At 44.4% G+C, this 23,543-nt stretch overlaps 1 protein-coding gene across 1 annotated transcript in view; it reads left to right on the top strand.

Annotated features, from left to right (window-relative positions):
- CENPE (centromere protein E) overlaps nucleotides 1-23,543 on the top strand; it is a 3,008,010-nt gene that overhangs the window by 1,441,028 nt on the left and 1,543,439 nt on the right. The gene's annotated exons all lie outside the window — the stretch shown is intronic.

The raw sequence follows: 23,543 nt of genomic DNA, 5'->3' as shown, positions 1-23,543 counted from the left end.
GTATTTTCTTCCACTGCTGCATTTTGACTCGTAACGTGACGTATTGCCCTGATCCTGCATTGTGTATAAGCAGCATAGAACTTCAACGATTTTTGAGGTTGAAGGATCGATGACAAAGTAGTATTCCAGTGGAGGCAGTGAATCAGAGGCTGTGGGGTGTCAAAGCGTTCCCCTCTCTGTGACTGATTCTCATCTGCCCTGATCACAGAGGATCTAGTTTCAGCATAGCAATCTTTATTGCAGTTGCTGCAGTCCTTGGACATAATAGTGAATACTGCCAAGTACCTGATGCAACCTTCACATGTCCTCCTTGTGTAATGGCTTTGCACAGTGCACGGTATTGAAAGGCCAGCCTTCCCACAAGATGCATTCCTCCTCTGTAGCAGACAATCTCCCAGATTCATCATTCAGATTCAGTGTCTCTAAAAACATTAGGACTTGTGGTTGCCACCAATTCTTTTTATTGCTGTTGTCCGATACTATATATGGTTGTTGCAGTGTACCCCGATGTCTCTGTGATTTCAGTATAACAGGCCTCACTTTTCAAGTAAGAATTTCCAGAGCTTGTGAGGGTCACGCACTGGTGATGACAAACTCCCAAGTTTTTTCTTGGCAGGCCCCCTCCATGTGCCATTTCCAATAGTGAAAGTCAGTATTGACGCTAAAGCCTTAGAGTTGTGAGTACAATGTCAAGGGCAGATGGTCCAGGATATCTGTTCACATGTAGCTTTATTCTAAAGATAATGGCACTGCTGAGCTTGCAGATGTTTCGAAACTCAGCATATAAAAATTGTTTAAAATTGTCTGAGTTGCCCTGTGTAAGTAGTTTTCAGATTGCACAGTTTTGTTTATTAAAAGTAAGAGTTTGGCAATGGTGACTGCAACATTTTCTTCTACAGTGTTGGCTACTTGTCAAGCATTTTCTAGGAATGCCTTCTTGGACAGTATATATGCAGTTGCAACATGAGGTTTTCTTTATACTTTTGCAAGACACTGCAAGCTGGATATGATATCAGGGTCTACGTCCTCTTACTGGGCTGTAGTATTAAAGAACCTTTTGTGATATCTAAGGACACTAGTTTGGGGCTCTTTGAAAAAAAAAATATGGGATGAGACTGCGTCAAATACAGCATTGTATACATACCATAGTCCGTTTTTATAGTCTTTAGTCCATCCACTTCAGCATTCCCACCCTCCTTTCACAGATTTGGGTAAATGAGGTCTATAGGAAGTTATTTTGGGGAACGTTTGTGTTTATGCTTTTGGTTTTCCGTTCCACTGTGGTGTTGAATGCACTTCCCTTCTAGAGAAGAGCGGATTGTGGTATGTTATGCGCAAAGGTAGCAGTTTTAGCTTGAGAAATGTTGCTGTGCTGAGCAGACTGTCTGCAGTACCAAGTTGTAAATATTGAAGTTTATGCAGCAAGGACTGTATAGATGTATCACTATGGTGAGTATGTCATTTTCATCTATTCCACTCATGGTTCTTTTGCATAACAGTGCTTTATTGGAAGCTTAGAAACAGCTAGATGCAGCTGCTTTAGTACCAAAATGGTGGCTGTCCTCTCTTGACTTTTTGTATAGAGGAATGCAAACCTTTTTAAGTGACTCACTTCTGACTCTTATGGAATCTTTCTGATCTCGCACAGATTCCATGACTACAGCACCTAGGAGATGGCTGTTCATATTTTGAGAAGTGCAATTACAATTCTCAGAATAGTGGAACTACAAGTGTCAGTGTGTGGAGAATGCATGTTAATTTCAGTGGTTGCAGTACTTCCCATACTCTGAAGTACTACAGACAGTGTTAGTAAATAGTGGGGTTTGGGCAACACTGATATCAGTGGTGCAAAATTGTCTTGCAGAAATACTGATAGTGTAACAGTACATTTCAGCATTTTTCTTTTTCTTTTAGAAACACATTAATTTTATTTTTCAGTCAAGACCTGGATTTCCTGGTCTCAGACATGTGAGAAATGCGCCTTGACACCTGATAGGAATCCATGCTGCCCTTTTCCACAGTGAATCTTCTTTCATCAATAAACTAAATTTCTCCATCTCATTGTCCTGGGACTTAAAACCTTTTGACCTGTCTGAAGTTGGACTTAATGCATTTTTTTTAGTCACCTGTCATTTGGAGTACTGCAGTTTTGACTGCATGTGGCTAGGATAGCTGACTGTCTCAGGCGCTTCTCATTCAAGGAATAGTTTAGGCATGCTATTGACGATATCATATTCTGTGTGAGGTTCTTCTTGGTCAGGCCTGCCAAGGGTCCTGGATGAGGATCCCCAGAAGAGGAAGCAGGCTGGCATATGCATGATTCAGCCTGCTAAATCTCTGACACTTGTTAGATCTATAAGTTTTGGTAGAGAGGTATCATGTGATGTATTTGACTGGGTTGGTCCAACTAGGCTAGTTGCCCCTTTTCGTAAAGTCCCCGAGGTGATAATTGTTCTGCTGATGGAGACTTGCCCAGTACATTGGAACTTCCCCTGTTCTTTCTGATGGATGCTGTGAGATCATTTGTGAACACCTGGGCTGCCCCCAACTCCGGAGGATGGAGCATTCATTTGGCATCTCCTCTGAGGGGTGGCATGCTCATAATGCGGCATTCCCCTGGTGCTGCACTACAGTGTCAACAATCCTATCACCTGGGGTGGGAATAGAACCCACAACCTTCTGGCCTTCCAGCACCAGGGGAGTGTGTACAGAATGTTGTGCCACTGACACTTATGAAATGTATTTGGGGAATGTGTTGAGTTGGTATTTTTTAAAAATTCCTTGTAGGGTACTGTGACAGGAAGTTTGGGCTAAGAAATGGTACTAACTAAAGAAATGATTCCTTTGAGCTGTAATTCATGATCCAAATTTTTATTTTTATTTATTTTTTTTATTTTACATTTGTTTATTTTGTGAATTGGTTAGACATTGTAAGTTAGTACTAATTTTAATGCTGTTGGCTGCCAAAAATCCCAGTTACTAGAAAATCAAAATCTGTATCAAATATAACAGCAGATGTCCTTCCATACCGCTCTTGCACTATTCCTTATGTAAGGGATCTACTGCTAAGGATAGCTTAACACGTACTAGAGCCTTTAGTATTTAGAGGTACCGTACATCACACCTATACTCATTGCATAGGGCATAAAGGTGATGTACGGGAGCACACACTTCAGACTGGAGGTGAAGAAATTCTGAACGCCATCTTTGAATGTCTGTCTCCCCCACTGGTTGCCAAGCCAATGTTCGTGTTTCACTGTTGCACTCCTGGCTTATAGAATTTCCTGCCATGGAAGCCCTTGACCAAACTGACTACCAGATAATATTTTCCCCTCCAAAAGTCAGCAGGGACCCTATCTGGTGTCACTGTATTTGGGTATAAAGGGAGTTGGCCTGCACCATAATCTTAGATGTTATGTCTTCCATCTCGCCTTACTTCTTTCTGGTTGGGTTCGGAGCCGGTCTCGGCTCTGACTCTGCCACTTCTAAAGCTTGAAGAGTCCTTAGTGGCTCGAGGCTAACCCCTTATCCCAGCATGCTTGGGAATAACCACCCAGATTTGCCGCTTGCAGCATCGAGATCGTCTTCTGCTGGCTCAGGGTAAGTAATGAATTTTATCTGTCAAATTGTTATTGTTTTAGGTTAAATTTCCTTAGAGTTTCCTCTTCTTTATCAGCCCTATCCTCGTTACTGTTGTTTTTCCTGCTGTTAGGCCGTTGTTTTCTGTCAGGCCTTTACCTGTGTGTTGTCGGTGGCCTGTTTTTTTTCATGAAGGTTGTTGTCTTGTCCCTTTATTCCTCTTTCCTACCTAGGGAGAAGCTGTTTTAGTCAGAGGCCTTCTCCCTTTAGGAGCAGTAGCTGTTTAACTTAGAGGCTACCCCCTCCTCTTCTTTCCCTCCTTTCTTTCTTTCTTTAAAAAAAAAAAAAAAAAAAAAAAAACTTTTCTGTTAGTCCTTTTGTGTTTATAATGTCTAAAGAAGCTCCTAAGCAGTTAATATTCAAGAAATGTGACTCTTGTTGCCAAACAGTGTCCCTTACGGACAGGCACACTGGTTGTTTATTGTTCAGGTGCGGTTCACCTGCAGGACCCGTGCTCTGTTTGCCATACCTTTAGTGCATGGGTTTTGCAGTAGAGGCGCAACAAACTTATTTTGAGAGGGTTATTAAAACCTCATGTTGAAATAGCACTGGATACTCAGCCTTCAAAAAAATCCGATGACAAACTGGCATCTTCGTCGGCTCCACCCTCGGTGTTGACAGTCAAAATCTTTTGATCCTTCGGAGCGGATTGTTGGATCCAAAGAGTCCTTTTCTCCGGCGGATCCATCTGTGGCTTCGGAGCCGTCCCAGACTCAAAAGAGATCGAGATGATCTTCTTTGGACCCAGTGAGATCTGTGCCTCAGTCTCCACTTTTGCAGTCAGTTGCAGGTAGTCACTAGTCCTCGGCCCACTCTTCTCGATCATCCAGGAGTTTATCGGATGGTGATGTGGAAAGAGTGATGAAGAGGCTGCTGAAGACACAGGTATTTGCTCAATTGTTGTCTGGCCCAGCCCAGAAGGAAGTGGCGCCATTGTCTGAACCAGTCCCTATCTCTATTCTTCCTCCGACTGCATTCAGTTCGGAGCCGGAGTGCGTGGAAGTAGTAGTGGTGGAATCTTTTCCGACAACCCTTGCCTTGTCTGTTCCGACATCTGCTCCGACCTCCTCGGTAGTCAGCTCTGTTGAGGGGTCTGGGTGGCGAGACTCTCTCATCTGCTCCGAGGGGGTGGTGGTATCAGACCCTTGTCCGACCTCACTCTGTCTCTGGTGCGGAGGAGGTCTCCAGGCCCCTCGGAGCCGAAGCCTCCCTCTGTTCTGGACCGCAGCACCTTCGAGGTGATGGAGTGTGTTGTCCACCGAGACAGCCACATCCTCTGCTCCATTGGCTCCGTCCCCATCGATACCGGTGTCTGCCTCGGATCCTCCTCTCTATCCCAAGTGTTGGGAACTGATGCCCCAGGACACCCCACATGGTGACCCCTCTTCTTCTGAGACCTCTCCTGAGCATGCCTGAAAGGAGGGTCCCAGGAAGAAAAAAATGTTAAGAGGAAGCATATGGACTTCCCTGAGTCGATCACTTCTAACACTGATGTGGATGACTCTGAATGGTCCCCATGGTCCCCCTCTGAAGATGTCTCATTCTCAGACATCCTATAGATCCGTAGGCAGAGGGGACTGGAAGTCCCTTGCCCCTTTTGAGGACGAGTTTGTGTACCTGGACACATTTGGTTCCCGACCTTCCACTTCCTGGGTGTCTCTGCCTTTCGACCCACTTTTGTCTGTAGTGATTTGAAAGGTGTGGAGTGCGCCGGAGACCATGGAGCCCATTCCAAGAAGGCTTAACAAATTCATGACCACACCAGAGGACAAGACTTTTCTGTCTAAAGGCATGCCAGTTGATGCTATGGTGGTGGCAGCGGTCACCAAGAAGTAATATCCCTACCTGGTGTCACTTTGTTTGGGTATAAAGGGAGTTTGCCTGCTCCATGATCTTAGTTGGTTCTTGCCTTTGGAGCCCGAAGCAGAGTCCTAGTCAGTGCGTCGATCGGTCCACACCAGAGAAATAAAATGCCTAAAGCTTAGCACCCAATTGGGGAACTTCATGTGCACTTTGACTAATGTCAGAGAAAGTTGATACTTGTTTCCGCTGTGGCAAACAGATACCACACCAAGGCTTTCATTCCTTTTGTTTGACTTATTTGGGGCCAGAACACGATGTTCCTATTGGTTAGTTTTGTGCTCGCTTAATAGCAGAACTATCAAGTGTAGGGCTGAGATTCTACCTAAACAATGTTAGTGAGTTATCATGGCATTCCCATACCATGTTGTCTGCCAGTCTAGCTGATGTAGATTTTCCTAGGTGGAAAAAGGAATTGCTCTTCAGATATAGGTCCTCATAAGATGCTCATTTGCCATTGGCCAGTCCTCCTTGGCTTGTAATTGCTGAAGAAAGTGAGATGCCTTCGCAGCCCCCCTTCAACAGTTGGTGGCACAGGAACCTGTAGCACCCATTTGGATTCTGATAAGCTTCTAGGTCCCTCTACTTCCTTACAAGCTGAAGGACTTGGCTCATTGGTCAAGTCTAGAACTGCTTTTCAGGTTTCTGCAGTTGATAACTGCTCTAAAACCAACAATGGCTCTTCAAGTTGTTTGGAGATTACCTTTGCCTACTGTTTGTGGGAGTCTGTTCAGGTGCTAGTGTAGAGGTTGGCCAGGATTCTAAATTCCACAGACACTTTAAGAACCTTGTGGTAGGTTCTGAAGTGGTGACTGCAAGCCCTAAGAGGACAAAGGTTAGCTCTTCTAAATATCTGTTGCTTACAGACAAGTATGCTCCCCACGCAAGGCATATGACATAAATGTGACATTCGGATGCATCATCCACCGAACATTTGCCACCAAGTCCATACCTTATTTCTTATCTTATCGTCTGCCTGATTGCCCAAGTTGTTACATAGCTGTTCAGGTAAGTTCCCCATTGGGGTTTTTTGACTTATCCTGTTTGCTTTCAGCATTTGTGTTTTTGGGTTTCATGTCATCCGGAAAGGGTCAAATGCAAGTGTGGGGAGAAAAATTCCCCATAAAGACCATCATGAGCAGTGCTCGTTTTGTTTAGGAGCTTGTCACAACTTTACATCCTGTACTATTTCTCAGGTTTTTTTTCCAAAGACCTTATGTAGTCATCTGTCATACCTTGCCATTTAGCTGGAAAACCAGCATCTAGAACTTTTAAGATGTTATGGAAGGTACTTTCCAGCCTTGAGGGTCAGTTGTCTCCAAAGAAGACCAAAAAAGTCAGGTCAGGTTGTTTTGCTGTGCCTCCTCCAATGGACATCTCTTTTCAGGCTGGTGAAAGCCTGGAGGATCGTTGGGTTTCTGGGCTGGATTCCTCTGCCTTAATTGGTTTGGAGGCCAGCATGGTTCTGGCTTTTCACACATAGTTGGAGGCCTTGCAGACGTCTGCTTTAGATGCTCAGAGGGAACAGTGGCTGATTATCACAAAAGGGCTTGGGGGGGGTTCTCAGGTACTGGTTATGGAGGAAGTCCCAACTATGATTGAGTGTAGGCCAGCATTGTAGCCTTCTGCATTTCATAAGGTGGACACCCCTTTAAAAAAGAAGCAAATGACAAAACATTTCTTCTGCTCCCAAGGACCCAGGCGAATGGCAGAATTTTACAGAAGGTTTGTTCAATGCTATTATGGCCTTGTAGCTTTCTCAGGGAGTCTCTGTTACGACGACTCCTTAGTCATTCCCACCCCACCCGAAAAGATCTAGAGATCAGGATTCCTGTCAGGAAGAGGATTCTGATGAGGAATCCTTGGTGTATTCTACCTAGATTCCTTCTCATTTGAATTATGGTTCTGAGGCAAAGGAGTCTGCTAGTTCTGAGTCTCCTTTTGAGGAGATTTCCTTTGGGCTACCATTGCCAGGATGATGGACTTATTTAAATGGGATTGTTCCTAAGTTTCTGTGGTACAGAGGAGATTATATGAGCTCCTTCAAATGGACTCTCCTAGACCCTCTGCTTGTTCCTCCTGTTTTGGCTGCTTTACTGGATGCTTTTTCTTAGGCATCTTAGGCACCAGACTCCCAGCCCCCTGCTCCTAAAATCAGATGGGTTTTATAAAGTGCCTGTTGACTGCCGATTCCTTTATAAATATCCTCCTGCTGACCCTTCGGTGGTTTCTTTGCGTCACCCAACAAACTTCTAAATTACTGCCTTCTTCAAAACGTCTGTCTGATGAAGATAGCAGGACTATGGAAAGGCTGGGTAAAAAGGTTTATTACTTTAGCCACCCTATCCTTTCAGGCTGTTAATTATCAGACTCGTATGACGAGGTATGAGTTGGCTCTCCTTTCTTAGGCTTGCCAGGTTATTTCTGACCTTCGTGATTATGAAGGAAAGACTTGGGCCTTGTCTCTGTTAGGGACTTCTTCCCAGGTAGTTCGCCATTTCATTAAATGTAGTTGTAATGCAGAAGATGCGGCTTCTAGGGCTGCTGCTTCTGGCTCTGTGTTGAGGACATTTTCCTGGCTATGGCTTCAGCCTCTGCCTGATGATATTAAGGCTAAGTTGATGGATGCTCCTGTGGACAAAAAATGTTTGTTTGGTGCTGCTGCAGCTGATTTGCTCAAGTCAATGCAGGAGAAAGACAAGGAATTACAGGACCTGAAACATATTTTTATTTCCCCTGTGCTAAATTCCAGAGAAACTAATCTAATAAACCAGCCTTTGTTAGAAGGCAATCTTGTTGTCATCCTAAATGCAAGAAGGGTGGTAGGAGGGTTCCCCCAGCTTAGACTACACAGACTCTTCCTTTCCTGATAAACCAAGTACTGTCTGTCTTATTCTTCCCAGCCATGTTCCTCTCTCTCACTGTCTTTCTTTGTCTGTTCTTGTTTGGTTAAGCATAACCTAGAATTCCTGGATTCTTTCCATCATTTGCCAGGGATATTTCATGATTTGGAAATCTCTTCCCCCTTCATAGCCATTTTTCACTCACCTCAAGACCAGTTGCGCTCTTTTCCAGAGGTGATTCAAGGAACTATTCAAGAGGTTTCAGTTTCTCAAAGGGGGGAAGGGTTTTATTCCAGCATGTTTTTGGTCCCCAGGAAAGAGGACACTTGGAGACCCATTCTGGATCCTTCTCACTTGAATACATTTCTGAAGCTCCCTTCCTTTCGAATATTATATCTTAAGACTTTGTTCCCTGTGCTACTTCCTCGGGCTTTTATGGTTTCTCTGGATCTCAAGGATGCTTACCTCCATATCCCTATTCATCCCCTCTTCAGGAAGTTTTTGTTTCTCTGTTTCTTCCTGGTATTTTCAGTTCTTTTCTTTGCCTTTTGGCCTCCCTACAGCTCCAAGAGTATTCACCAAACGTCTAGCTCTTATGATTGCTTTTTGCAGGATGAAAGGCATTCAGATCTTTCCTTATATAGACAACCTGCTTATTCAAGCCTCCTCTCCAGAGATTTTTACAGCACCTTCAGTCGGTCATTGCTCTGTTGCAAAGCCTGGGGTTCACTGTAAATTTTCAAAAGTCCTTCTTGTCCCCATCATAGAATAATGTTTTTTCTGGGATGCAGGATCCAGACTGTTCCTATGCTAGCATCCTTGCATGCTCCCAAGGCTTTGACTCTCTCCTTTTTCAGTCCCTTTTTCCTCTGGCCTTTATTTCAGCTAGAGAATTTCTGTGGGTCTGAGATTCATGGCATCCACCATCCCTATGGTTCCCTTCACCAGATTATGCATGAGAAAGCTTCAGTGGTATCTAAAGTCAATTTGGCTTCAGCATTCTCATTCTCTAGAGTTTCTGATCCCTCTTCCATGTCTTAAGTTGGAATTTCATTCGTAGATTTCACCAACTGACTTTGAATCCAGGGCTTCCCTTTCAACCCTTGCTTCCTTCTCGGGGAGCTGTTCACAGATGACACAGATGGGGTTTGGGGGCTTTCTTTGGAAACCTAAAAGTGCAAGGCCTCTGGTCACCTCAAGAGAAGGAGGAGCACATCATTTCTTTTGTTGGCCTTCACTGCTTTGCATCCTCTGTTTTCTCCAGGGCCCCAAAATATCTTTACAGAAAACACCACAGTGATGTGGTACATCAGCAAAGAAAAGGGGGCAAGATCCCATCTTCTTTGCATATTGGCACTCCAGGTTTGTGAGTTAATGATTCAGTACCACATCGCAATTCAGGCAGTATACATTCCTTCAAGTCAAAATTTTGTGGGAGACTCCCTGACCAGGTCCATAACACAATCTCATGAGTGGATACTTCACAGGGGTGTGTTTCTGGACATTTATCCACCAGTGGGGAATTCTTCAAGTAGATCTCTTTGCCTCCCCTTCTGAATAGGCAGCTTCCTCAGTTTTGTGCCAGGACTCCATGTCCTCTGGCCTGGAAGGTGGACACCTTGCCTTTTTCATGGAAGGGGATGTTTCTTTATGCCTTCCCTCCCCTTCCTCTCATTCCAAAACTCCTGTGCAAGATAAAACAGAATGCTTCCAAAATCTTTCTGGTGACTCCCTTTTGGCCCAGACAGCATTGGTTCCATCCTGTTCTGCACTTAGCCAAGGGCAGTCATCACAAGTGACCTCACAAGGTGGATGATCCCACACAAGTAAAGGGATCTGATGTTCATCGTGTTACCCTGCTGCAGTCATCACACTTGGGTTATCCTGCCGTCAGGCGGTCCCACAGTCAGCCCGAATTCCAAAGTCTTGGTCCGGTGTTGGTTGCTGTCGCTTCTTCCCTGACGTCAGTGCGCCTGGGGTATATAAGAGGCATCTAATGCCATTTTCTCCAGTCTTTCTTGCCGTGTGGTGCCCGAAGCAGAAGCAGTTTGCAAGTGCTGGTCGACACCTGAGATTTTCTAATCGAATTTCAGTCCGAAGTCTTCAAAGCCAAGTACCCTGTTGGGGAACCTTTTCTTGCATCAGTCCAATGTCAGAAAAAGTTAACAGTTGCATTTCTTGTGGGAAGCAAATACCTCATAAGGACTTTCATTCTTATTGTATATCTTGCCTAGGCCCAGACCACGACGTCACTGGTTGTCGGTTTTGTGCTAGGTTCAATAAGCGAACTATAAAGCGACACTTTGATTTCACACAACACTACTTTGGTAGGAAATTTAATTACACTATGCCGTTGGAGTAACCGACTACCGGTGTGCATAAAAACCGCAAAGATCAAGACAGGCAGCCTAGATCCAAGCCAGACTCCGAGGCCTCGGCTGGGCTGGTCGCCGGTTTTCAGTGAGGTGCCTATGCAGCCCCTGATGACCGCAGAATTGGAACCCCAGACCGCTTCGGATTCTCAAGCAGAGTGTTCTAGGCCGACGCAGCCTATTTTTTTAGGCCCTACCGACAACACTGCAGAAGAAGCCGGTGCTGTGGAAACACCTTCGGTTACAGAAGGTGTCTTCAGACAGACTACTCTCACCATAAAATCTCATGCTAAGCGTAAGACTCCTCTAAAAGCAAAAAAGACTGCACATCAGTCTCCAGTTCAAGGCCCCATGCCTAAGAAACAGATGCTTAAAATGGCGGAAGATTTGATTTCTTTAATCGGGTTCCCAACCCCCTCCAGACAAACGGCCTAGACAAGAGGAGGAATGTTAAGTTGTCAATCTCGCCTTCATTCTTGCTTGATGGGTTCGGAGCCGATCCCTCGGCTCCGACTCGGCACTTGCTTTAGCTCGAGAACTCCTTTTACCAGCTCGAGGCAGCCCCATATCCCATGATGCAAGGCAGGAAGTACCCAGATCTCGTTTGCCGCTTCGCTTGGGAGGTCTTCTCTTTACCAGCTCCTGGTAAGTAATTCACATTTGTGACATTTAAGCCCCTTTTAGTTAAAAACTATTTGTTTTTGATAGTTTAACTTTAAATTTAACTTTTTCTGACAGAAATCCCTGTCTCTTTTAATTTTTTTTTTTTTTTTTTTTAGTCAGTTAATTTCCCTATCCCATCCCCCCCCCTGTTAGGGTGTGTGTGTTGGTATTTTTTACTAAATACCTTTTTGGTATTAATTTAATTTAATTGGACTGGTGTGTGTGTGTTTTGTTAGGCACCATGTCTAAAGAGAGGGTTTCAGGTTTTAAGAAGTGTGATTCGTGCTGTCAGAAGATGTCTCTGACAGATGGTCACACTTCTTGCCTGTACTGTTTAGGCCCTCTTCACCTGCAGGACTCCTGTGCTATTTGTCACTCCTTCAGCCAGAGAGTCCTGCAGGAGAGAAGGAATAAGTTGATTCTCAGGGGTCTTCTTAAGCCGGAGGGCTCTCCGGCTAAGTCGGCCCCACAAAAATCAACTAAATCTGCCAAGACCCAGGCTTCTGTTTCTAAGCCTGTGGCCTCGGCTCCGACTCGTATAGAGTCGAGATCGCTCGGCTGGAGCCGATTCTGAATCCACTAAGCTTTCGGCCGATGGCTATCGGTGCGAATCTTTGACCACTGTGGTGTCGGTTCCGACCGGCTCCGACACCCGTGCACGGGCATCGGTGTCGGCTCCGATCGGCTCCGACACCCATGTGGCACAGGCATCGGTGTCGGCTCCGATCGGCTCCCCCACCCTTACTCTGGTGGCTGTATTGGCTCCGGCAGGAGCCGATACATCGAGGCGTTCTGCCGGCTCCGAAATCGGTGCCGACAGGATCAGTAATATCGGCTCCGATGACCCATTCCAGGAAGAGGTCGAGGTCTCCTTCCTTGGAGCCGATACTTTCGGCTCCGGCCTCCCCTCTTCTATCGGAGCGGAGCCATCGGAGCCGATCTTCAAGGTCATCCAGGTTGTCAGACCATGACCTAGAGAGTGGTCAGTAGATTGCTCAAGTCACAGGTACTGGCCCAAATGCTACACAGTCCGTCTCAGCAGGCGTCTGTTGGTCCACACCCGTTACAGTTCCTCCTTCAACTCTACCCCAGAGCTTGGAGTTGGAGTCTTCGGCATGGTTACTGCTACGGCTGGAGGACGGATACCCCTTCTGTTCCTTCAGCCCCTACTCTTATCTCCTCTTCCTTAGAGGGATTCGTGGTCGGGCTTCCATGGTCTCCTCCGAGGGGTGAGTGGCATCGGACCCTTGTCCGAACCCGCTCTTCCCCTTGGAGCCTCGGCCTTGGTGAGCTCGGCTCCGACATCTGCCTCGGAGACTTCCCTTCGGTGGCCCTGGAATTCCTAGCTCTTGGAGCGGGGTCTCTCGGACCTGCCTGGGAGGGGAGCATTCGAGGTGATGAAGAGTGTACTGGCCACTGGTATCAGTCAGCAGTCTCTTCCCGTAGCTCCTCCCTCTATTGTACCTGTTGACATCTCTGCCACTTCTCTTGCTACAGGACCCAGAGATCCTCCGCCTCAGGTTTCCCCATTGGGAATTTCCCCTCTTCCGAGGATTCTCCTGATGTTTCGGGAGATCCTCCTAGGAAGAGGACTTGTAAGAGGAAGCATGTAGACTCCCTGAGTCTGTCACTTGGATACTGACTTTGATGAGTCAGAGGGATCCCCTAGATCCCCTCTGAGGATGTCTCCTTCTCAGACATCCTAGAACTTCTGAAACAGAGGGAAACTGGCCCACCAACAATCCCTCTGAGGATGAGTCAGTATACCTAGAGGCGTTTGGATCTCGGCCCTCCACCTCCTGGGTGTCTCCGCCTTCGACCCCTTATGCAGGTTATAGCACGAAGGCGTGGACAGCTCCTGACTCTGTAGAGCCAGTCCCTAGGAGGCCTTCTAAATTTATAACTGCCCCTAGTGACAAACAATTCCTTACAAAGGGTGTCCCGCTGATGCCATGGTGGTGGCTGCGGCCACCAAAAGGAACTTGAAGATCCTTCCGTGCCGTCCATCCTCCTAATAAGGACTCTAGGACCATGGATAGGTATGCAAGCGGATGTTTTCCTCAGCGACCTTTGCTATGCGTTCGCTGAATTATCTTAGTCACTTCACCAGACTCCAGAGAGATATCCTGAAGGAGCTGGGAGAAGTAGTTCAGGATCCTACAGCTGCAGGGGCCCAAGAAAAGATTGCCGCAGCTAGGAACCCTCAATTCCATTGCTAACTCCTCCATGCGGCTAATATCTTATGCTGCTGATGGAGCAGTAGAGCCGCAGGCACAGGTGTGGCTCTTAGACGCCAAGCCTGGATGCGGCTTTGTGATTTTGCGGATCCTTTAAGGCGTCCTTCACAAATTCTCCCTTTGATGGGTCAGCTTTGTTTGGCCCTCAGGTGAAGGAAACCTTGACCAGGTGTGAGCAGGACGGCAAGACTCTTTCTGCTGTTGGAGTCCGTTTTCCACCCCTTCTAGGCCTTATCCCAAAGGACAGAAGGGTGGGAAGATGTGGTTCCGTAAATCTCAAGGAGTCACGCCGGATTCACGTGGTCAGTTTACCCCTAGAGGCAGAGGGGTAACAACAACAGGCAGCTCTAGAGGCAGAGGGGTCCGAAGAATCAGGGCAACAGGGAGTCTCTTCCTGAGAAGCCCTTTCAGCATCCCTGAGGTGTTGCCCGGCTGTCCCTCCTTGGAGGCAGTCGGGAAGATTATCACTGTACCCAGAAGCCTGGCATTCCCTCACTCAAGACAGATGGGTACAGTCGATCATATCCAAGGGTTACATAATTCCTTTCGAGGAAAGTCCCTTCCCTCAAGTTCCCTTCCAGATGTACCACCCGGTCTAAGGGACATTGCAGAGTTAGAGATCGCAAAACTACTGCAAAAGAGCCATTCAGCCAGTTACAATAGACCATTCAGAGCCGGAATCTACTCAAGGTTCTTTTTGGTCCCCAAAAGACGGGAGACTGGAGACCAATATTGGATCTCAGCAGACTCAACAAGTCTGTCAGGAAGACAAGATTCGAATGGTCACTCTTCAGTCAATTCTACCCTTCTTACAGAAGGACAACTGGATGTGCTCAATAGATCTTCAGGATGCGTACTATCACATCAAAATTCACAGACGCTCCAGGAGATTTCTCCGCTTCGGCTGGGGTCCAGTCATTTCCAGTTCAGAGCCCTGCCCTTTGGTCTCACTACAGCCCCAGAGTGTTCACCAAATGCATGGCAGTGGTCACGGCTCACCTGAGACGTCAAGGATTCCAGGTGTTTCCATTATCTCGACGACTGGCTCCTGTCAGCCACCACCAGGCATCAGCTTATACAAGCCAGGGATTACACAATAGACCTTTGTTCTCATTTGGGCATCTCAGTCAACTACGAAAAGTCATCCTTATCGCCCTGCCAGTCTATTACCTTCATAGGCAAACTTAAACACTGTTCGGATGTCAGCTACCCTTACAGAACAAAGAGTTTCAGACATTCAGACTCATGTCAGGATCATTCTGGCCAGCAAGAAGGTACAGGCCAGAATGGTTCTAAAGGTGTTAGGTCTTATGGCTGCGGCCATCACTCTTCTTCCCCTGGCTCGATTCTACATGCGCTTCCTTCAGTGGATGCTGTTCACACAGTGGTCATACCAGCAACTCCCAATGCGTCACCAGATTCTGGTGACACAAACATGCAAAGAACATCTTGCTTGGTGGATCACATCATCTCAGGTTCACCAAGGCAGGTGCTTTGTACCTCCGTCCCCGATAGCCACTGTCACCACGGATGCCTCCCTGATCGGGTGGGGGTCATTATCAGGGCAGGATGGTTCATGGGGACGTGGCAACCGTTCGAGTACCATCTGCACATAAATGTCCTGGAGATGAGAGCAGTGCTTTTAACGTTGCAAGCCCTCAACGACTTTCTTCCCGTAGGGACAATTGCAGTCCACACAGACAACATGTCTGTAGTTTGGTATATCAACAAACAGGGCGGAACCAAGTCCTACCCCTTGTGTCGAGAAGCTCTCAGACTATGGCAATGGGCGATCTCCTCTCATCGGTTTCTGGTAGCAACGCATATCCCTGGGAAAACCAACATTATAGCGGACAGATTGAGCAGAGCTATTCTCATGCCTCACGAGTGGTCTCCCAAGCAATCCATAGCGGAAGAGATTTTTCTGGAATGGGGTCGTCCATGTTGCGATCTTTTTGCTACTCCCCAAAACAGCAAATGTCCAGACTTCTTCAGCCTCTTCCCTCTATCAGGCCATCCCCCCAGAGACGCTCTGACACAGGATTGGCCCCAGGGACTTCTTTATGCCTTCCCTCCTTTTCCTCTGATCCCTCAGGTGATCCAGAAAGCTACCGTTTTGAGAGCCAAATTGATTCTCATTGCCCCTTACTGGCCTCGACAAGTTTGGTTCCCGTTCCTCCATCATCACCTTTTGGTGCAGCCGTGGCATCTGGACCCAGTGCCAGATCTACTGATTCACCAATCCGGTCAGCTGCACCGGTCAATCCCTTCTCTCAACCTCACAGCATGGTTGCTCCACTTCCTTCCTTAGCCAGGCTTCCTTTGATCTCTAACCCAGTTCGAGATATCATAGTAGCTTCACTAAAATCCTCTACCAGGAGGATTTACACAAGCAAATGGAAACGTTTCTCTTATTGGGCTAAGGCCCAAAATATTGATCCTTTTACTGCCCCTGTTCAGGCAGTTCTGGACTTCTTAGCAGAGATTTTCCATGCAGGCTCCTCTTCTTCCACAGTCAGAGTTCAGTTGGCTGCTATTTCTAATTTTCATGTCGGGATAGCAGATCATAATATTATGTCCCATAGGCTCTGCAGGGCCTTTTTGAAAGGAATTTTCCTACTAAAGCCTCCAATCAGGAATCCTCCTCCTCAGTGGGATTTAAATTTAGTGCTGACATCCTTGATTCTTCCCCCCTTCGAGCCAGCTGTTTCTTGTTCCCTGAAATATCTTTCTTGGAAAACTTTATTCCTAGTGGCTATTACATCTGCCAGGAGGGTGTCTGAACTTCATGCTCTTTCGGTTCGACCCCCCTATTTGGTTTTCACAAAGACAGAGTATCTTTGAGAACTAATCCATCCTTTTTACCTAAGGTCGCTTCGAAAAACAATCTGAATCAATCTATTGATCTCCCTGTATTTTTTCCTAACTATTCAGATAGAGCTGAACAAAAGCTACATTATCTTGACGTCCACCGTCAGCTTAGATATTATTTAGACAGAACAAAAAAATTTAGGAAATCTGATCAACTTTTTGTTTCCTATGCGGATAATAAAAAAGGCCTTCCTGTTTCTAAAGTGACTTTGTCCAGATGGCTTTCTTCGGTCATCACTGAAATTTATACGATCAGGGGAAAACAGCTGTGCTCAAAACCTAAAGCACATTCAACTAGGAGTTTAGCTACTTCTACAGCTTTTCAAGCTAGACTGCCTTTAGACACTATTTGTGCAGCGGCCACTTGGGCCACTCCTCACACTTTTGTTTCCCATTACAAATTGGACTTGGCCTCCAGGGACAGAGCCAGTTTTGGCTCTACAGTCCTCAAGAGTTTGTTCCATTGAGCCACCCAGGATAGAGGTGCTAGGGACGCGGTCCCATCAAGCAAGAATGAAGGCGAGATTGACAACTTAACATTAAGAAGTTATGTACCTACTATAACGATAACGTTCCATGTTAGTTGTCTTCTCTCGCCTTCTTTCTTGCGACCCTCCCTCCTTCCCCCTGGCCTGGACAGACCTTGTATAAGAAACTATAATGCTAAAGACCATTCGGACCTGGTCCTTTTTCCATTTGTAAGTTTCTTCTTCCTTTGGGAAGTATTGTTTATGCTTGGTGTTATTGCCCTTTTGTCAACAAACGAGATCTGGGTACTTCCTGCCTTGCATCATGGGATATGGGGCTGCCTCGAGCTGGTAAAAGGAGTTCTCGAGCTAAAGCAAGTGCCGAGTCGGAGCCGAGGGATCGGCTCCGAACCCATCAAGCAAGAAAGAAGGCGAGAGAAGACAACTAACATGGAACGTTATGGTAGGTACATAACTTCTTATTATGCCTCCTCTGATAAAGTGTCTATTTCCTCAGGCTCCTCTCAGGAACAGGATTACTCCTTTCCCCCTTATGAAGACTCTGATGCTGAAGACTCCATTCCCTCAGCTTCTCCCCTGAAGACTGTTCCTTTGGGGAAACCTTACATACCATGAGAGAACATTTCCACTGGGAAGGTCAGGACTACTCCGGCTCAAAGAAAAGGCTCAGTGAGTTCCTTTTACTCCCCCAGCACAGACCACTTGCTATCCCTCCATTTTTAGACATTGTGGATGATGTTTACTTAGAATCTAGTCTAAATCCAGATTCTCTGCCTCCTGCTCCAGCCAAACCAGATAGATATTAGAGTGCCTGACTCACACAAATTCCTTTACAAAAGCCCTGTTGCTAACCCAGAGACTATCCCCCAGGGTCCCAAAGGGGCTAAGGCTTCTATGGCTAAAAATCCTGTACCCTCTGAAAGGGACTCCAGAGCACTAGATAGGTGGGGGAAGAAGGTTTACACCTCAGCTACTCTAGCTATGAGAGCACTAAATAGTCAATTTCCAATGCTGAAATACCAGCAATTCCTAATGTCTCAAATCAAACAAAAGATGAGCGCGCACCCTCAACAGTCTGAATTCAAAGAAATGCAGGATCTGTTGCATGCAGCTGAACAGGTGGGCAAACATACTTTACAATGTGGATTTGATTCCTTGGAAGCTTCCTGTAGAGCAGCTGTTACTGCGTCTGTTATACGTAGGCATGCTTGGTTAAAGGAACAAACTCTGCCTGATCATGTTAAAGCAAAGTTACTAGATGCACCCTTACAATAGGATGTCTTATTTGGGGTTAAAGCAGAAGAGGTTTTAAAGAAAATGGAGGATAAGGCAAAATCTATGCAGACAGTCAAAGATTTCTTACAGGTACAACCCCCACGCTTCAGCAGAAATTGGCCAGCAAAAAATTGGTCCTTTCCAGCTTCTGACAGACCACAGAGGGGTAAATACAGACGCCCAAGGGGCAGAGGACAAGCACAAATACCTTACAAACCTCGCCAATGGAGCACTGCAACACAGAAGGGAGAAGACAGGCCCCAAACTACTAGAAGACAAACACAATGACTTAAACCTCAAACTGCCAAGCAAACAACTCTTGGCAGCTCCCTTGGGAGGAAAATTAGCATTTTTTTATAGACAACTGGCGCATCGTCACAAAGGGCAAATGGGTCCTAGACATTATCTCACAAGGATACAAATTCCATTTCCACACCTTGCCAAGGATAAAAGGAATGCCAAACTTGCCGCAAAATAAATTGGCAGAGGCACAAAAACAAATTACAGCTCTCATGGACATGAGACATTCAACTGGTACCTACACAGGAGCAAGGCCAAGGATTTTACTCAAGGCTCTTTCTAGTCCCTAGAAGGTACAATGCTTGGAGACCCATTCTGGACCTTTCAATTCTAAACACCTTCTTGCAAGTACCCAAATTCAAGATGCTAACACTACAGCAGCTTCTTCCTATGTTGGGCAAGAAAGCTTGGCTAGTAACTTTTGACCTCAAGGAGGCATACCTGCATGTCCCTATCAGACAAAATTGCAGAAGATACCTCCGTTTCATTGCAGGTTCAACCCATTACCAATTCTCTGCACTGCCCTTTGGCTTATCTACTGCACCCAGGGTCTTCACAAAATGCCTGGCACCAGTAATTGCATACTGCAGACAGAGGAATTCAAATATACCCATACCTGGACGACTGCCTCATCCAAGCAGAAAGCAAGGACATTCTCTTACGATATCTGACTTTTGTAAAACACCTTCTAAGTTGCCTAGGGTACACAGTAAATGAAATCAAAACTAGTACCCTCACAAAATATAACATTCCTGGGTACCAGCTTGAATACAACAGCCCAGATGGCTTATCTGACGCCAGACAAACAACTACAACTAACTGAATGCTTCAAAATAATGGCAACAAAGACCCAACTCCCTGCAAGAAAAATTCTGCAGGCTTTGGGTTTCATGACATCTTGTATACTACTAATACCATTTGCGAAACTGCATATGAGGAAATTACAATGGTACCGGAAAAGCGTATGGTCTCAACGCTTGGAAACAATGATACCTCTCATTACCTGCCTTCAACAGGAGTTTCTATGGTGGTCACAGGCATGTCACCCCAACAAGGGTCAGCCTTTCACCTTACCCCCAGCCAGGCAAACTCTGACAACAGATGCATCGGACTATGCCTGGGGGGCACACATGGCAGGACGGTGCGTTCAAGGCATATGGACTGCAGATCAAAGGAATCTGCACATTGATCAAAAAGAAATGCTAGCTGTATAGAATGCTCTGACAGCTTTCAAGGACCTCTTACATCCAGGACAGCTTATAATAAGGACAGACAACACCACAGTAATATGGTACATAAACAAACAAGGGGGTACACACTCCAAGCCTCTATGCAGGCAAGCAATGACCTTGTGGAACACAGCACTGGTGTACCAAGTTCAATTACAAGCTCAATTCCTGCCAGGAAAAAAGAACATATTGGCAGATGACCTTAGCAGAAACATCATGGATCCCCACGATTGGAAACTGGATCCACAAGTATTTGCAATGGTAATGACAGTATAACTCCAAGGCAAAGGAACGTCAGGCAGGAGCAGAAACTGTTAAATAATAACTTTAATAAATGTAAAGTAAAATGAAACGATGATAACCAATAAATCAAGCGCTTTCGCCTGGTTCATACCAGGCTTTATCAAGATATAAATGAATAAAACCGGTGTCTTTATATACCCTTGTTACATGTTGCATGATTCTTAATTAATAACAAATTCAAAATTTTAAAAAGCCATTACACAGCTTGTTAATAAAAATACTATAAAAATACTTTAAAAAATATCAAAAGACCAATAATTGCTGAGGATGCCTAACTGGCATGCAAATAAATTTAACTCTGTAACCACCAAATAATTTGATACAACAAAAAACAAATGCTTGTGTCTATAACTATAACTACATACCTGTCATAAAATATGAGAGTTGGTCTATAAAAACTATAAAATACCAAACTCCGATCAAAATACCAGGATTGTGTATAACAAATTTCATAGTCTTGCTCTTCTCAATCTGAGAACACTAGCAATACTAACGTTATCAAGTCCAGGAAATTTAGAAGCATTCAATTTTAATTGCCACAAAAGCTCTCTATACTCGAGAAGCGTTTCCCAATCACCCCCTCTTTGGTCTTGTATAACCTGTTCCAAGACCAAAAACTTTAGCTGCATGTTGGGGCATTGCGTGTGATGTTTGTAGAAAGCATTAGTCTCTTTCTTTTTGGTAACATCGTATAGGTGTTCGTATATTTTTCGCCTTAAGGGTATTTCAGTTTTTCCTATGTAAAAACTGCAGCATTGTGTACAAAATCCTAAATATACGACCCCTTTAGCCCCACAATTATAGTGACCACTTGCATTAAACTTGAAGTTCCTCGAAGGAATGTATAAACTACTATCATTAATGATAAAAGAACACTGATTACAGGCTCCACATTTGTACGTACCTAACTTAAGGGTAGAAGGGGTATGATTCATACAATGATTTTTGCTTTCAAATAGACCCTTCAAATTTATATCCCTCCTTTTTACAAAACTAGGCTTTTCAGGTATTACATTATGCATATCTTCTTGCAGGGTCAAAACTGGCCAATATTTCAACAGTCTGTTCTACCTGTTCAGAATCTTTAGTAAATGTGTAAATAAAAGTGTTATGTGGCCCATGTTTTTCTTCCTGTTCTGTTTGCTCAACCATCTGCTGGCCAACACCCAATAATGGGAAATTCTTAAATTTCTTAATAATTACCTCATGGGCCAATTTGTTAACCAAACATGTTGGATAACCCCTTTCCATAAAAAATTCCTTCAACAAATTAACTTTGTTGAGAAACAGCTCATCCGTACTAGACATTCTAGATGCCCGGATGAACTGTCCTTTTATTATTCCTTTCTTCTGATAGAAAGGATGGCCACTTTCAAAATGTAAATAAGAGTTCGAAAAGGTGGTTTTTCTGTAAATTTTAGATTGAAAAAAAACATTGACATAATCTTTGGAGAGTGTTACATCTAGATAGTTAAGACCATCATTACTAACATTGTGTGTGAAAGAGAGAAAATGTGTGGAAGCATTAATATATGTCATAAACTCCATAAATTGGTTCAACTCACCATCCCAAAGTATATATATGTCATCCAAAAATCATTTGTAGTGGATAATATGTTTGGCCCAATAAGTTCTAAATATAAATTTGCTCTCCCAGTAATGTAAAACAATGTTTGCATATACTGAGGCGCATGGAGTGTCCATTGCTACCCCCTTTTTTTGCCTAAACATCTCTCCAGTAAAATAAATAAAATTATTTTGAAGAACAATTTCCATAAACTCAACTAACATCATCACAGCGTTAGACCCTAAACCAGATTGTGTGGTTAATATCTCATTAAACCACTCTAAACCTGTAGAATGTGGAATGCTAGGGAATAATTCCACAATATCAATGGTTACCATCAAACAAGTTGGTTTGTAAAGGTTGTTTTCAATGCCCTTAAACTCCCAGGAATCTTTACAGACATGTTTTAAAGATGAAACAAACTTCTTAACAGTCTGATCAATGAATTTGCTCAGTGGTTCTGTGATATTGCCGGATCCAGAGATTATAGGTCTAAATTTCTGGGGGTCTAACCCCTTATGAACCTTAGGTATTCCGAAATTTAAGGATTGAGCGAGTGAAAGTGCTTAACTTGGGATTATTAAAGTTTTATTTTTCGCATCCTTGCTTTGTTCTTTGAGCGTCTCAAGACACAGGGGTTCAGCATTTTTTGTCAGTTATTAGGTTGTATTTTCTCGCTGAAAAGATCCTTTTTCTTTTGCTTTTTAATACTAAGAAAATGTTTGCCTTTAACAATGGAGTCATTTAAATTATTTACTTCGTTCAGTAGTGCACCAGCTTTAACCTCATAATCCTTAATCATGAGGTCAAAAATCTCCAAACCAGTTCTATCAAACAACTTTACCAAATTATTGTATAAACTAGTTCCTGGCAGGGTGCTGTTAGGAAATTTAAAACAGCGTAACCCTTTTGGAACGCGTTGTACTCGTACACACTCTTTCAAGTAGTCAATTTCCAGTTGCACAGTCTTAAAGGCATAAAGTTTGTCACTTAATTCTTTAAAATCTTGTTCAGCACAATTGTTTTGGTTCAAAGAAGCTGAGAATGTACCTTGTTTAAATAAAAACTGCTGTTCAGTCCACGCATTAAAATTAAAATCCTTCGTTTGTGTAGTAGATCCGTTCTTTCGGTTAATGTGCGTTTTGCCAGGTTGTTCCTGCAGATCGGTATCGACCAATAGAATCTCGTCAGGAAGTTCCACCCGGACAGCACCATTCTGTGCCTGGACTGACAGTGATAGAAGCTTCTTCCTCAAACCCTGCTGTTGGTTACCAGGCAATAGGGAAGCAGTGTCACTAGATCCCAACGCCAAAAAGTTATTACTCAACTGAGTTAGTAAAGCCAAAACTTGCTTAAATTCTCCTCTGGTAACCGGAGCATCATCGGATTCATCTCTAAGCAAAATTGGTGTGCTCTGAAAATCAGCTGCATCAGCCCCTTCAGCCATGGAAAAAAGCCAAGAACAAACTAAAATCACGAACCAAGAACCAAAACGACAGTATAACTCCAAGGCAAAGGAACATCAGGCAGGAGCAGAAACTGTTAAATAATAACTTTAATAAATGTAAAGTAAAATGAAACGATAATCAGTAAATCAAGCGCTTTCGCCTGGTTCATGTAGTTCGTCTGGTATGTAGTTATAGTTATAGACACAAGCATTTGTATCAAATTATTTGGTGGTTACAGAGTTAAATTTATTTGCATGCCAGTTAGGCATCCTCAGCAATTATTGGTCTTTTGATATTTTTTAAAGTATTTTTATAGTATTTTTATTAACAAGCTATGTAATGACTTTTTAAAATTTTGAATTTGTTATTAATTAAGAATCATGCAACTTGTAGCAAGGGTATATAAAGACACCTGTTTTATTCATTTATATCTTGATAAAGCCTAGTA

The sequence above is a fragment of the Protopterus annectens genome, chromosome 2.part1, assembly GCF_019279795.1.
Source record: "Protopterus annectens isolate FY-2018-M chromosome 2.part1, PAN1.0, whole genome shotgun sequence".
Classification (NCBI taxonomy): domain Eukaryota; kingdom Metazoa; phylum Chordata; order Ceratodontiformes; family Protopteridae; genus Protopterus; species Protopterus annectens.
The sequence above is the reverse complement of the archived record's forward strand: the minus strand, read 5'-3'. Positions and strand labels throughout refer to the sequence as shown.